This window comes from Eschrichtius robustus, chromosome 13 (assembly GCF_028021215.1).
Source record: "Eschrichtius robustus isolate mEscRob2 chromosome 13, mEscRob2.pri, whole genome shotgun sequence".
In the NCBI taxonomy this organism is placed as follows: Eukaryota; Metazoa; Chordata; class Mammalia; order Artiodactyla; family Eschrichtiidae; genus Eschrichtius; species Eschrichtius robustus.
Genome location: NC_090836.1, coordinates 58,473,680 through 58,485,726, shown reverse-complemented (window position 1 = coordinate 58,485,726; position 12,047 = coordinate 58,473,680).

Below are 12,047 nucleotides of genomic sequence, written 5' to 3'. Positions count from 1 at the left end.
CCGCCTTCTCCCCAGGTTGCTAGCCCTCTGATTTTTTTTGCTTTTTGTTTTTTGGCCGTGCCACACGTCATGCGGGATGTGGGATGCGGGATCCCGACCAAGGATTGAGCCCATGCCCCCTGCAGTGGAACCTCGGAGTCTTGGCCACTGGACCGCCAGGGAAGTCCTTCTCTCCTCTCGTTTTCCTCTTTGTTTCATTCCTATCAATATTCATTTTATTTGCCTTATTTCTTAATAACCCTTTAAAAATGTTCACCCTGTCAAGACCTGTCTCTTGTCTCTTGATTCTCTTCTTTGCCTTTCCCCGTTTTCTTGTGTTTTTTTTTTAATAAATTTATTTATTTATTTATTTATTTTAAAAAAAGAAAGAAAGTTCCCAAGTCATGTTTCTTATCCAAAGCATTTCTGGATGAGAACACTCAACAGTGTTGCTTTCCATGTAGCTTTTCCCACTTGGACATGACTACCAAATGACACAATTCTAGTTATGCCCTCCACTCGCAAAGACAACCCACTGCCTCTGGGGTAAAGCCCTAATCCCTCTACCTGGTATATAACTCTTCATGACGCAGTCCAAGGCTACCAGTTTTATGCCTGACACTATTCTGTACACTAATCCGAGTATTTCCCATTCCTCACAAACACCTGAAGTTCCCTGCTGTCTAATTTGCTCAAGTCACTTCTTCCACCTGGAATATTCTGTCCCTTCTCTGCTCATCTGTTTCCTTTGCAGTGTCAAAGACCAGCTCAACAACTTACTTTGCCCCCAATTTAGCTATTTATATACATGCCTTCTCCCTCCTTCTAAATTATGTTATACAGAACTTAATGCAACAAATGTGTTCATGGCAGATGCTCAATGCATTTAGTTGGGTATGTGGATAAATCTCATGCGCCCACACCACAGTCTCAGAGGCAGGAAGGTGCAATAGGACCTCATGGGCAGTCCTGCCCGATGTCAGTGGGTGAATCAGTAGAACATCAGCAAGATCACTGGCCTTTTTGCAGTTTGCTCTCTGCAACTGGTTTGTTTTTCTCCAATGTGTGACCCAAGGCCTTACTCCTTTGCCTCAGTTGAGTGTACATATCCACTACATCAGTGCATAGTTAGAAAGTTTTTTCCTTAGGGTTCACGAAGTTTTGAAGTAACGATGATACAAACATTTTTTTCCTAGAAGATTTTGTCATTCTTACAAGGTTGTGTGCCTTAAAGAGTAATTAAGGGGCTTCCCTGGTGGCGCAGTGGTTGAGAGTCTGCCTGCCAATGCAGGGCACACGGGTTCGAACCCTGGTCTGGGAGGATCCCACATGCCGCGGAGCGGCTGGGCCCGTGAGCCACAATTACTGAGCCTGCGCGTCTGGAGCCTGTGCTCCGCAACAAGAGACGCCGCGACAGTGAGAGGCCCGCGCACCGCGATGAAGAGTGGCCCCTGCTCGCCGCACCTGGAGAAAGCCCTCGCACAGAAACGAAGACCCAACACAGCCAAAATAAAATGAATAAATAAATAAAAATAAATAATAAAAATAAAAAGGAATTCCTTTAAAAAAAAAAAAGAATAATTAAGGAAGACAAATCCCAAATAAAAAGTGAAGATCCCAAATGGAGGACAGAGGCCTGTCCTATAAAGAGACACTGCCAGCTCCACCTCGGATTCCCAGAGCACATCCAGCACAGCAATCTTAGTGACCAACTGCTCTGGTGTCCTCCATAACTAAATGGGTTCCTGAAGTGTGACTGGAGATCTGACCTAATGAAATGCAACAAGCAGAGTCACCAAGGCTGCTGAAGCACGAGTCTGCATTTCTCAAGTCAATGTAACAGAATCCGAGCCGTGAACAGTGGAAGGTGGGCCAGAAGGCTATCTGGTAGCCAAGGGCACTGCCGAGGCTTTAGAATAACAGCACAAGGTTGTAATCGAATGCTATCCCAGGACATTTAGCCAGTTAATCATCTCAATCATCCATCTTTTATTCATAAACATGGAGGAACAACGTTTTCTTTGGCTGCTCACTTTGCCCTTTCAGGTTACACCAATATTATGCTGTTCCAAGTTTTCCCTTTATGTCCCATAAAATGCACCTGGTTAAAGCATCTTGTCACCATGGATGTCAGCGCGAACACTGGACTAGGATGGTCTGATCACGGGCAGGGCTTTAAGCAGTTTTTCTTGGAACTTCGTTAAGACTGTATATCCACAGAGATGTGAGACAAATAACCACAGAATCTGAGGCAGGAGCCTGCCTTACTAACCAATATTCCCTTACTGTTTTCTCAGTTATCCTTTTATTTCAGCCTTGAAGGAGAAAATTAAAAATGGTAGGATTATTTGTTTTATGTCTCAAATGTTAAAAATTCAACAGGATATTCTTAGCAATAACAAATCCATAAGACTTAATCACCAGCGGAGCCCAACTGCATTGCAAGTCCACACCACCTTCATGGATGTACTCTTTCCCACAAGTACAGAAGTGCAAAGCATGGACCAGGAATGTTAGCAAATGACCTCTAGGCAAGGACTGTAGTTTACACATTATTTTGCCGCTGGGCTCTACCTCATCTCTTGACACCTACGTAGCAGACTTTAAATAGAAGAGATTAAGAACAAAGGCTTTGGAATCAGACTTCTGGGTTTAGCCCTCACTAGCTACATAGCCTTAATGAATCTCTCAGGGCCTCAGTTTCCTCACCTGCAGAATGTGAATAATAATGATACTAACATACACGATTACTGAGATAATTGAATGAATTAATACATGGAAGGTGCATAGTCAGTAAATGTTAGCTGTTGTTTGGATTGTCTTGAATTTAGCTGTGATCCATTGTTTTGGGGGGTTATATGGGTCCTGGGAAAACATGACTTTAGTTCACCTGTAACAAGGGAGAAAGAACACATACTATATCTTTTTTTTTTTTAATGTCTAAGTCTCTAGATCAGTGATTCTCAAAATATGGGCCGGGGACCTCTGGAAGTCCCCAAGAACCAAGACCCCAAGACCCAAGTCCTTAAGGTCAAAACTATTTTCATAATAACATTAAACTGTTATCTGCCTTTTTCACTCTTGTCCTTTTGTGAGGGTACGGTAGAATTTTCCAGAGGCTATGTAGTGATGTCATCACTTAGTTAATGGAGTGTGTGCTTGCACATTCTTGTGCTTTTTCATATTCCTCAGTCATCATTTCTCACACAGTACATAGCAATAGCTATAACCACATAAACAAATCTCGCCAGGGTACTCAGTAATTTTTTAGAAGTTTAAAAGGGTCCCGTGACCCAAAAGTCTGAGAACCTCTGCTAGATTATCTCAAGTTGAAGTCCCCCTCCCTCCTCCCTTTCAAAATCTGTAATGTGAAAATACCGAACTCAGTCCTTACCTTTGAGCCTCTGGCCCCAACACAAAGTTAGGCCCCTGAAGCTGCTCTGCCTGCATTTTGTCCTTGTGTGTTTCAGGCTGTCGGGGTCCGACCTGCCCGGCGAGGACTGGCTGTGGGATTATGAGAAGCATGGCCATCGCCACTCCATGATTGGAAGAGTCAAGAGGTTCCTGAGCACCCACGAACGCACCTCCAGCCCCAGGAGGAGAAGCTACGGGAGACAGGCCAGCAACAGCTCCGCGTTCTTCCCCCCGGGCGACCTCCGCCCAGCCAGGGACCTGCTGCACGTGCCCTCGAGAAGTCCCCACCATGCCTCAGCCACCTGGAAGCACCCCTGTGCCCCAGAGGGGAGCCCCAAGCTGCACGCCAGCCTGGGAGAGCTGCCCACCATCCGACAGGCCAGCCTGGCTCCACCGTCCAGTGTGAGGGGCTGCCCCACCAAAACGCCGCGGGTCCCCGAGGTAGCAGCCGAAGCGGCGGTGCCCAGGGCAGAGGACGACCACCACGACTCCACTGGCTCTATCCAGAGCTCTGACTTCACTGGGGTTCAGCCGAGCAGGACTGGGCAGCAGGAGGACCCTGTGGGATCAGTCCCGTTCCCCTCAGAGAAAGGGGCACCTTCTAGGGACCCCAGTTCCCAGACTGTTCCAGCCAAAGCTGAGAGAAACCTCCTCCAGTTTGCCTCTGAGGAGGACCCTCATGAGAATGACAAGTCCCCAGAAAGGTGGGGCCTCCCGAGGTTCGTGGAGCCCAGCCGCACCTCCCTGGTAGGCCTAAGTCCGGATCCCGTGAGCCCTGAGCCGGTTCCTCTACTTGACACAGAAACGTCCTCAGAGACCAGCAGAATCAACATTGTGGCTGGTTCTCGAGTCTCTCCTGATGTGCTGTATTTAATGGAAAATCTGGACACCAAGGAAACGGATATCATAGAGTTTAACCACGAGCAAACAGAGGAGTCACCCAAAGCGAGGCCAGAAAGTTCTAGGACCTGGATCTAGCCTAGATTCTTACTTTCCCAAAAGTTCAAGTATTAGTTCCAGAACATACCTGGGGGCTGGTCAATTTTTTTTTTAAATGATCATACTGTATAAGCTACTTAAAACTTTGAAGGGCTTTATGATCCTGACTTTTTGAGAACTGAGAAAATCAAACACATTCACGCCATCCACTACAAAGTGACTTTCATGGAAGTTACGCAGACCACAGGGACGTATCTTAACCAAATAAGGAATCTTAAATATATAAATATATATGCCTTATAAATGCATAGATTGTTAGCTTTGCAAAGGGCTTTATAGATCATGGTCCAATCCCCTAGTTTTGCCAATAGAGAAACAAAGGATTCTCTCTTCCCTTTTTTTTTTTTCTTTTTTCCCTTTCTTCTTTTCTTCAGTTATAAAGACAGGCAGATGGATCATATGATGCCTCAAAAGCCCCTTCCTAATGCTGATTCCTTGTTTGAGACTTTCTAACCATCTCCCTCCACTTTCTAGAACTCTTATCGTTTCCTAATTCTTAAGCCTCATCAGCATCAGAAAGCTCCATCTCCCTTCAATTTCCTTTTCGCCTTTGGGACTTCATTTTTCTCTCTTCCCCCTTTAGTCCCTCATCCTATTGTTCTTCTCGTTCCCCTAGCCTTGCTCCTTCTCCAGTGATTCTCAGCCGTCCCACCTTTCAGGCTGTAACATTTTCTCTTGCCAACTCTGTTGCTTACTTCTTGCCACAGTTTTAAAAGCACTAGGCATTGGCAAAGCCTCCTACAGAGCGATCAAAGTGTCAGGAAATCCAGCCTGGCTCCTCCCAGCCTCGCGGGAAGGGGCATGGGAGCTGCTGTGTCCCCCATGCCCTCTCAGCCGTGGCCATCTCTCTCTGCGTCCACTCTTAGGTCTTGAACACCGGAGAAGCCACGAGGGCATGAGACCTGCATCACCAAATGCTATGGAACCAAATAAGGTTTCAAACGGTTTCACTCAGACTCTTAAAGCAAAAATCCCCATCGTGTCATGACACGGGACCAGTTACTGTGTCTGCCAGGTTGTTTGGGATGAAGTAGGGTATTGGAGCTGGGAGGTTAAGGGGGTCCAGGACTGTATGATGGGGATGGGACATTGACTCACTTCCTCCAAGGAGTTCTTGGGTGGCTGTTTGTTGGGAGCTCCCAACTTTAACTGGAAGGCCATGCTAATGAGTGCCGCTCTCACTATTTCTGTCATATGATGAAGCCTGACTACAAGCTCAAAAACAAAATAGCCCTAATTGCTACCACTTATTGAGTGTTCACAATAGCGTGTAAAAACAGATAATCCCACTAATCCTCACAGGAATGCTATGAATTGATATACTATTATCTCTATTTTACTTTATTATTTTTTAAAGGAGTCTTTCATTTCTCAATGTTAGTTGTTATTCTTTTAGCCAAATAATATACCTTAGCAGACCAATGCTTTCTTTATTATTATTATTATTTTTTTTGGCTGCGCGGCATGTGGGATCTTAGTTCCCCGACCGGGAATTGAACCCACACCCCCTGCAGCGGAAGCGCAGAGTCTTAACCACTGGACCACCGGGGAAGTCCCTATCTCCATTTTAAAGATGAAGAAAACAGAGGCGTTAGAGAAGTAATTTGACTAAAATCACATAGCTAGGAAGTGGCAGGGCTTGGGTTCAAGCCCAGGTTTATCTGACTCAAGAGCCCACAGTCTTGTCCAGTGCACTTCAACACTGTGCTGTGCTCTCTGTAGGGCCCTGAATCTACCAGCAATTTGCCCAGAATTCCGGAGGATGCCCCACGGGAGCCAGGCTTAAGTCTCTCCAGCCTTGGAGGCCTTTCTGGGTCCTCCCTGCTCAAGTCCACCTGGACCTTATATGCATGTGTACAGGAGGGCAGTGCTCCAACTTGAAGCCTTGGCCATGGTCCTCTTCATTTTTCTGACGGATGAAAGTTAGCAGGACCCTCTCCTTCCTTCCCCAGCTCCTCTCATTATGCAATGTTATAATGTGCTATAACATTAGCACATTTTTACAAGACATTGTATCCAACTGGGCCATCCCAGCTACATGACAGCAATGACATTTTCTTGAACTAATTTTTCTCAAAGGACTAAAAGGTAACAATATTGGAAGAAATGTTCTACGTTGATGGTTCTCTATGTTGGTCAATAGTGTTAGCTCCTGGGAAAGGCACCCATGTTCCTGAAGCATTACATATGGACTATGCAATCAGGCCCCAATGCAACACTGCTAAAACGCAGGAACCCTAACCTTCTCCCAGCCTCCTAACGCTATTTTCTTGGATGTTTCAACTTAAATCTTCTATTCTCTTCTCTTTGGCTTTATCTGTTGCTCAAATTCAAATAAGTTTCTACTTAGCTGCTTTTGAAATATAATCAATTTGTGTTCCTAAATCCAAAGTGATATATTATACACAAATAGAATCATACATTTTGTGGAGGACCAGGAGAGTTCATTTATCTCTGCTTCCCTCCATCCCTTATGCACCTTTGTGCAAAGAATTATTTAATTTCCTCAATATTTCATCAAAATTTGAGGTGGCCTCTATTTCCTCCTTGCACTGAAAACTGAATAATGGCTCATTCAATGAGCCCAGGTGGTTGAATTCAGCTATAAATTCAAGCCAGCAGTTGCCCAGATCAGATGAAGAAATTCTCTCTTCACTCTTAAATGAGTTTTTACCCAACACAGACTGAAGTTGCAAAAACAAAATGATTTCTTCTCCTGTGCCTGATTGTATTGCCTGCCTAGCCCATCTTCTCCTGAGCTCTGGAAACTTCCACCCGCTGGATGAATGGTCACAACGTCCAGCGGCTTAGTCATTTGGGCTTATCTATTCCAAGAACAGGCTCTGCTCTGCTCTGCATTAAACGTAATCCACAAGCCAGAGGTGCAACGAGGCCAAGCCCTACTTACTGCATTCTCCCTCTGTTCTCCAGAGATGATGACTCTGCCCTGATGCCAGGATCCACAGGTCAGTAAAGATAAAAGCCCAGGAGCTTTTGCTCTGTCATCCAAGGATTTAGGGATGACTGCCCCTCCAGAACAAAGAAGGCTACTCTCTCCCCTCTTTAATGGTACCGTCTATTTCTTGGGGCATCGCCTCCACAGCTCCAGGCATCCATTGCAGTCCAGTTCAGCTAAGCTTTGGAAAACATATTTTCAATAGAATGGAGAAATATATAATTTACCATTAGTTTAAAGAAAAGACTCACTTAACCATACACCCCTCTTATTTAGTGTTTTCCCTCTAGCTTCCTCCTTCTCCAGAGAAATTGATTCAATCCTCAATCATTGTTCTGAGACCTTCTTATCATAAAGTCTGCTGAGCCCAGGCCGCCATGTGGTGTGATGGAATGAGGATGAGAAACCTGGTGTGTGACTTCCCTCTGAGTGGCTTTGTGAACTTGAACGAGGCCCCCTCCTCTGTCTCTCATATTCTCATCTGTGAAATGGGCTCTTCTCTGCCCCACCTCACTGGCCGCCGTGGGGAGCCGAGGGAGTTTATGTGAAAAGGCGGGGAGCCCCAGGCAGCACTGTGTGGGTGACTGGCCCGCATGGGAATTGATGCCCCCGTGGATTCACTACGAACTGCAGAAAGAAGGACTTCTCCCTTTCCACTTTAGTCATTTGCTTATCGGGATCCCCTATTCTCCAGGATGCTGAGCTCTTTCATTCAGAAAGCTTGCCGTTTCTCTTTGGGCTTCTTTTTTTGTTTTGTTTCATATGCTTCCCAATGTCTACCACATCTTCCTTTTCTCCAGCGTTTTTCTCAAACCTTCACTCCCCACAATAGCCGGCCTCATCATCATGGTGATAAATTCTGCTCCTAACCCATTTTACGTATCAATCTCCTCAATCAAAATATGGAACTAGAAAAAAAACCAATTGCCTTTGTTCTTTCCACTATAATTCTAGAGGATTTAGCACCTCTGGTTTGCAGTTGGAGGACCCTCTTAGGGCATCTAATCTCCCTAAACCTGGTCGTATATCAGTTAAGGGGGAATAATAACTACAACTGTAGAAAATTCCTAAGCAGGAGCCAGATTAGAATCTAATTCCTTTTCCTCTTCACAATCATCATCTATATGATCAACATCAGTCATTTTCTGAAGTGCTGTGGTATCAATAGGAATAAGCAAGGATTTTCCTCATTTTGGCTTATGGAATACTCTCAGGTAGATCCTCAATCCTTTCGCATGCTTTCTTTCTTTTTTTCATAAATTTATTTATTTCTTTATTTTTGGCTGTGTTGTGTCTTCGTTGCTGCACGCGGGCTTTCTCTAGTTGCAGCGAGCAGGGGCTACTCTTCATTGCAGTGTGTGGGCTTCTCACTGCAGTGGCTTCTCTTGTTGTGGAGCACAGGCTCTAGGCGCCCAGTCTTCAGTAGTTGTGGCACGCGGGCTCAGTAGTTGTGGCTCGTGGGCTCAGTATTTGTGGCTCGTGGGCTCAGTAGTTGTGGCTCATGGGCTCTAGAGCGCAGGCTCAGTTGTTGTGGTGCATGGGCTTAGTTGCTCCACGGCATGTGGGATCTTCCCGGACCAGGGTTCAAACCCATGTCCCCTGCATTGGCAGGTGGATTCTTAACCACTGCACCACCAGGGAAGTCCCCTCGCATGCTTTCTGTGTTTCTTAGCTCTGTGAACCCTAATTTTTAGGACAGTATTTACGGCAGTGGATATTGAGTCAAAGGAACCAATTCAAGAATACCAGGATTGTTCTCTTATTGCAAATCTTAGAGAACCCTAGATGTGGCAAAAAGAAAACGGAAGCAATTACCCTGGAAAACAGAGGCACAAAAAACACATTTGCCCTAAGTACCCTGTTAACTCTGTGTGGAGAGTCAGTTTTTGTGTTTTGTTTCTGAATTAGTTCAGAAAATGGGCCCAACTCTTCCTTTCACCACAAGTAGATTTGGCCAGATGGTTACCTGGAACCATCTTTTCTGAACTTCCAGTTTTAGATATTTACCTAACAGAAGCAGCAAAAAGGAATGTTGTATCTTGTTTCCTGTTAGCGGATAAGAACATTTCTAAGATACCTTTTGTACAGAAGTGCTGATGTGTCCCAAGTTCTTTGTCTAGCTAATGGTTATTAACCTGAGGCAATTTTGTACCCAGGAAACATTTGGCAATGTCTAGAGACATTCTGGGTTGTCACACTGGTGAGCGTTACTGGCATCTAGTGGAAAGAGGCCAGGGATGTTGCTAAACATCCTGCAATGTACAGGACAGACAGACATAACAACTACGGAGCCCAAAAATAATCAGATTGAGAAATCTGACTTAGGCCAACAGGAAGGTGAAAATGAGACAACCACCAAGGAGATTAATGAAGAGAGATAAGCCAGAGAAAGAAACAGAACTAGAAGAGAACAGATGAACCCAGCAACTGGCGAAATTCTTATTCTGTGTACAAGCTATGAACTAATCACCATGCCTCCCTCGATGCTAAAGGATCTGATATGTCAAATCCAGAAAAACTGGATGGAAACCCTGAGTTTCACCCTTAGAGAATTCCTTGGATGGCTCTTACCAGTAAGATTAATTAAATACCATTGCTAGCATGACTATAATTTTCTGAGAATGTAGCTTATACAAAGGGTGACGACAATAGATTTTGCCAAATATTATGCAAGGGTTTGTGCCAATAAACTGCTAGACCATGGATAGACACCTGATCCAGCTTTGGCCTTTATATATGTCCTACTTAGGACCAAACAAATAAACCGTATCTTCTAGATGGATAATCTGGTACTTTATTTTTCAGTAGAAAATAGTTAAAATGGGTAGGATCAGTATACCTCCTCCCCATGGGCCAAGCAAACTCACGGATTCCTCCACCTCATGCATTCTCCAGCACGTCCAGGAGGATAACATCAGAGGACTAGTGCAGTTCTGGATGATGTCACCAGTTGGACTTTTATTCATAATCATTCATGAAACATTAGCAGCTACAGTTTTAGCTAAAACTGGGTGGGTGGGAGATCTTTCCCTCTCACCCTCCTCACCCATCTGTCACTCTCTTCTGCAGGTCTAGGTAAATATCAAAATGCCCTCTGAAGTTCAGCTGGTTTGCTTGTTTGTATGTCTGTTTGTTTGCTTCCTTTCATCCCCAATCTTGTTCGCCCTCCCAACCATTTTAGTTTAACGTAAAGCCCTTTTTTTGCATACAATCTTACAAAAGGTGTGTTACTGTTTTGTGTGCAAGTGTTCTTAACTTCTGTAAATGTTTATACTGTAGCCTTCATCTGTTTCTTTTTTGGTTTATTTTTCACTCCATACCATGTTTTAAGATCCTCCCAAGTTCCCTGTGTACGTCTCAAGCACTAAGTCTGGCATGGTCTAAGATGTCTGGGAGCTGACTTATCCACTCCCCAGGTTGCCTCCACCCCGCCTCCACAGTAAGCACCTCAGAGGCGTTCCTTTATGGCCCCGTAGGAGTTTCTTTGGGGTGTAAACCCATGAGCAGAGTCACTGGGTCATAGGGTGGGAATATATTTAACCTGACCGCTATTGCCAGATGGCGCTCCAAAATAACGGCACCGATTGGCAGCCCCCCGCCAACTGCACATCGTATCTCCACTGCCCCTTCCCTGCCGCGTGCCTGGCATCACCTAGGTTTCTAATTTTTCCAGTCTAACAAGTGTAAAGTGGCACTTACTTGCTGTTTAACTGATATTTACCTGCCAATTATACATTACTGGTTACTGCATGACAGTTATCTGATTTATTAATGACATCAAGTATCTCTTCATATACTTGTTCATTCTTTGGGGACTCCTCTTCTGAAAACTGCCTTTTCAAATTCTTTGCCCTTTTATCTAACGGGGATTCTATATCTTTCTTGTTTGTTTTTGGGAGTCTCTTTTATATTCCAGAATGACAGCAGACCCTTGTTAAGTTTGGACATTGCAATAGTCTTTTCCAGTTTTTTGTGTGTCTGTTAAAAGCGTCCATGGTATGGTTTGCTGTGAAATCCTTAACTTTGATATAATCAAGTTCATCCATTTTTTTGTTTTACGTTTTTGAAAGTTTTTTGAAATCTTTCTCCACATCATGTCACAATATTCTCCCACCCTTTTTTTCTATTATCTTTATAATGTTAGGTAGGGATCTGGTTTATTTTTCTCCATAGAGTGAGCCAATTTTCCCCCAATACTCCCTACTAAACAATCACATATAATAAGTTGCACATATTTCTTGTAAATCAGAGGCACTGGTTTGAAACAAAATAGCAACGGAGAGAACTGAGAGATAGAGTGGTATGAATGGAAAAAAAGAAAGCTGACCCTTAACCTCATAAAACTCATGCTCCTCCCCACTGAATAAAGCTTTCTCCAAAATGCATCCCCCTCTTGTTATCTTTCAACTGGTGATTTTTCCCCTTTGGTGCCTGGAGTGTGTAAACTCTTCCTACACACCTCTGCACAAAAGCCCACTAAAAATAGGCCTTCTCTTTGATCAGGCTGAGATTAAACTGCAAGAGTAAAGCTTGACACCTAAGGTGCTCTTGCTAAAGAAGAAAAGGTGATGGTGTCACAGGGATAGTCTGGAACCCTTCAACACTCAGAAGGAGGCAGGATCGAATCCAGAGTGGTGGAGTCCAAGACCAAACTATATTTAGGGCCCGGGATCAGAGAGGAGGAGATGCTATGCTAGGA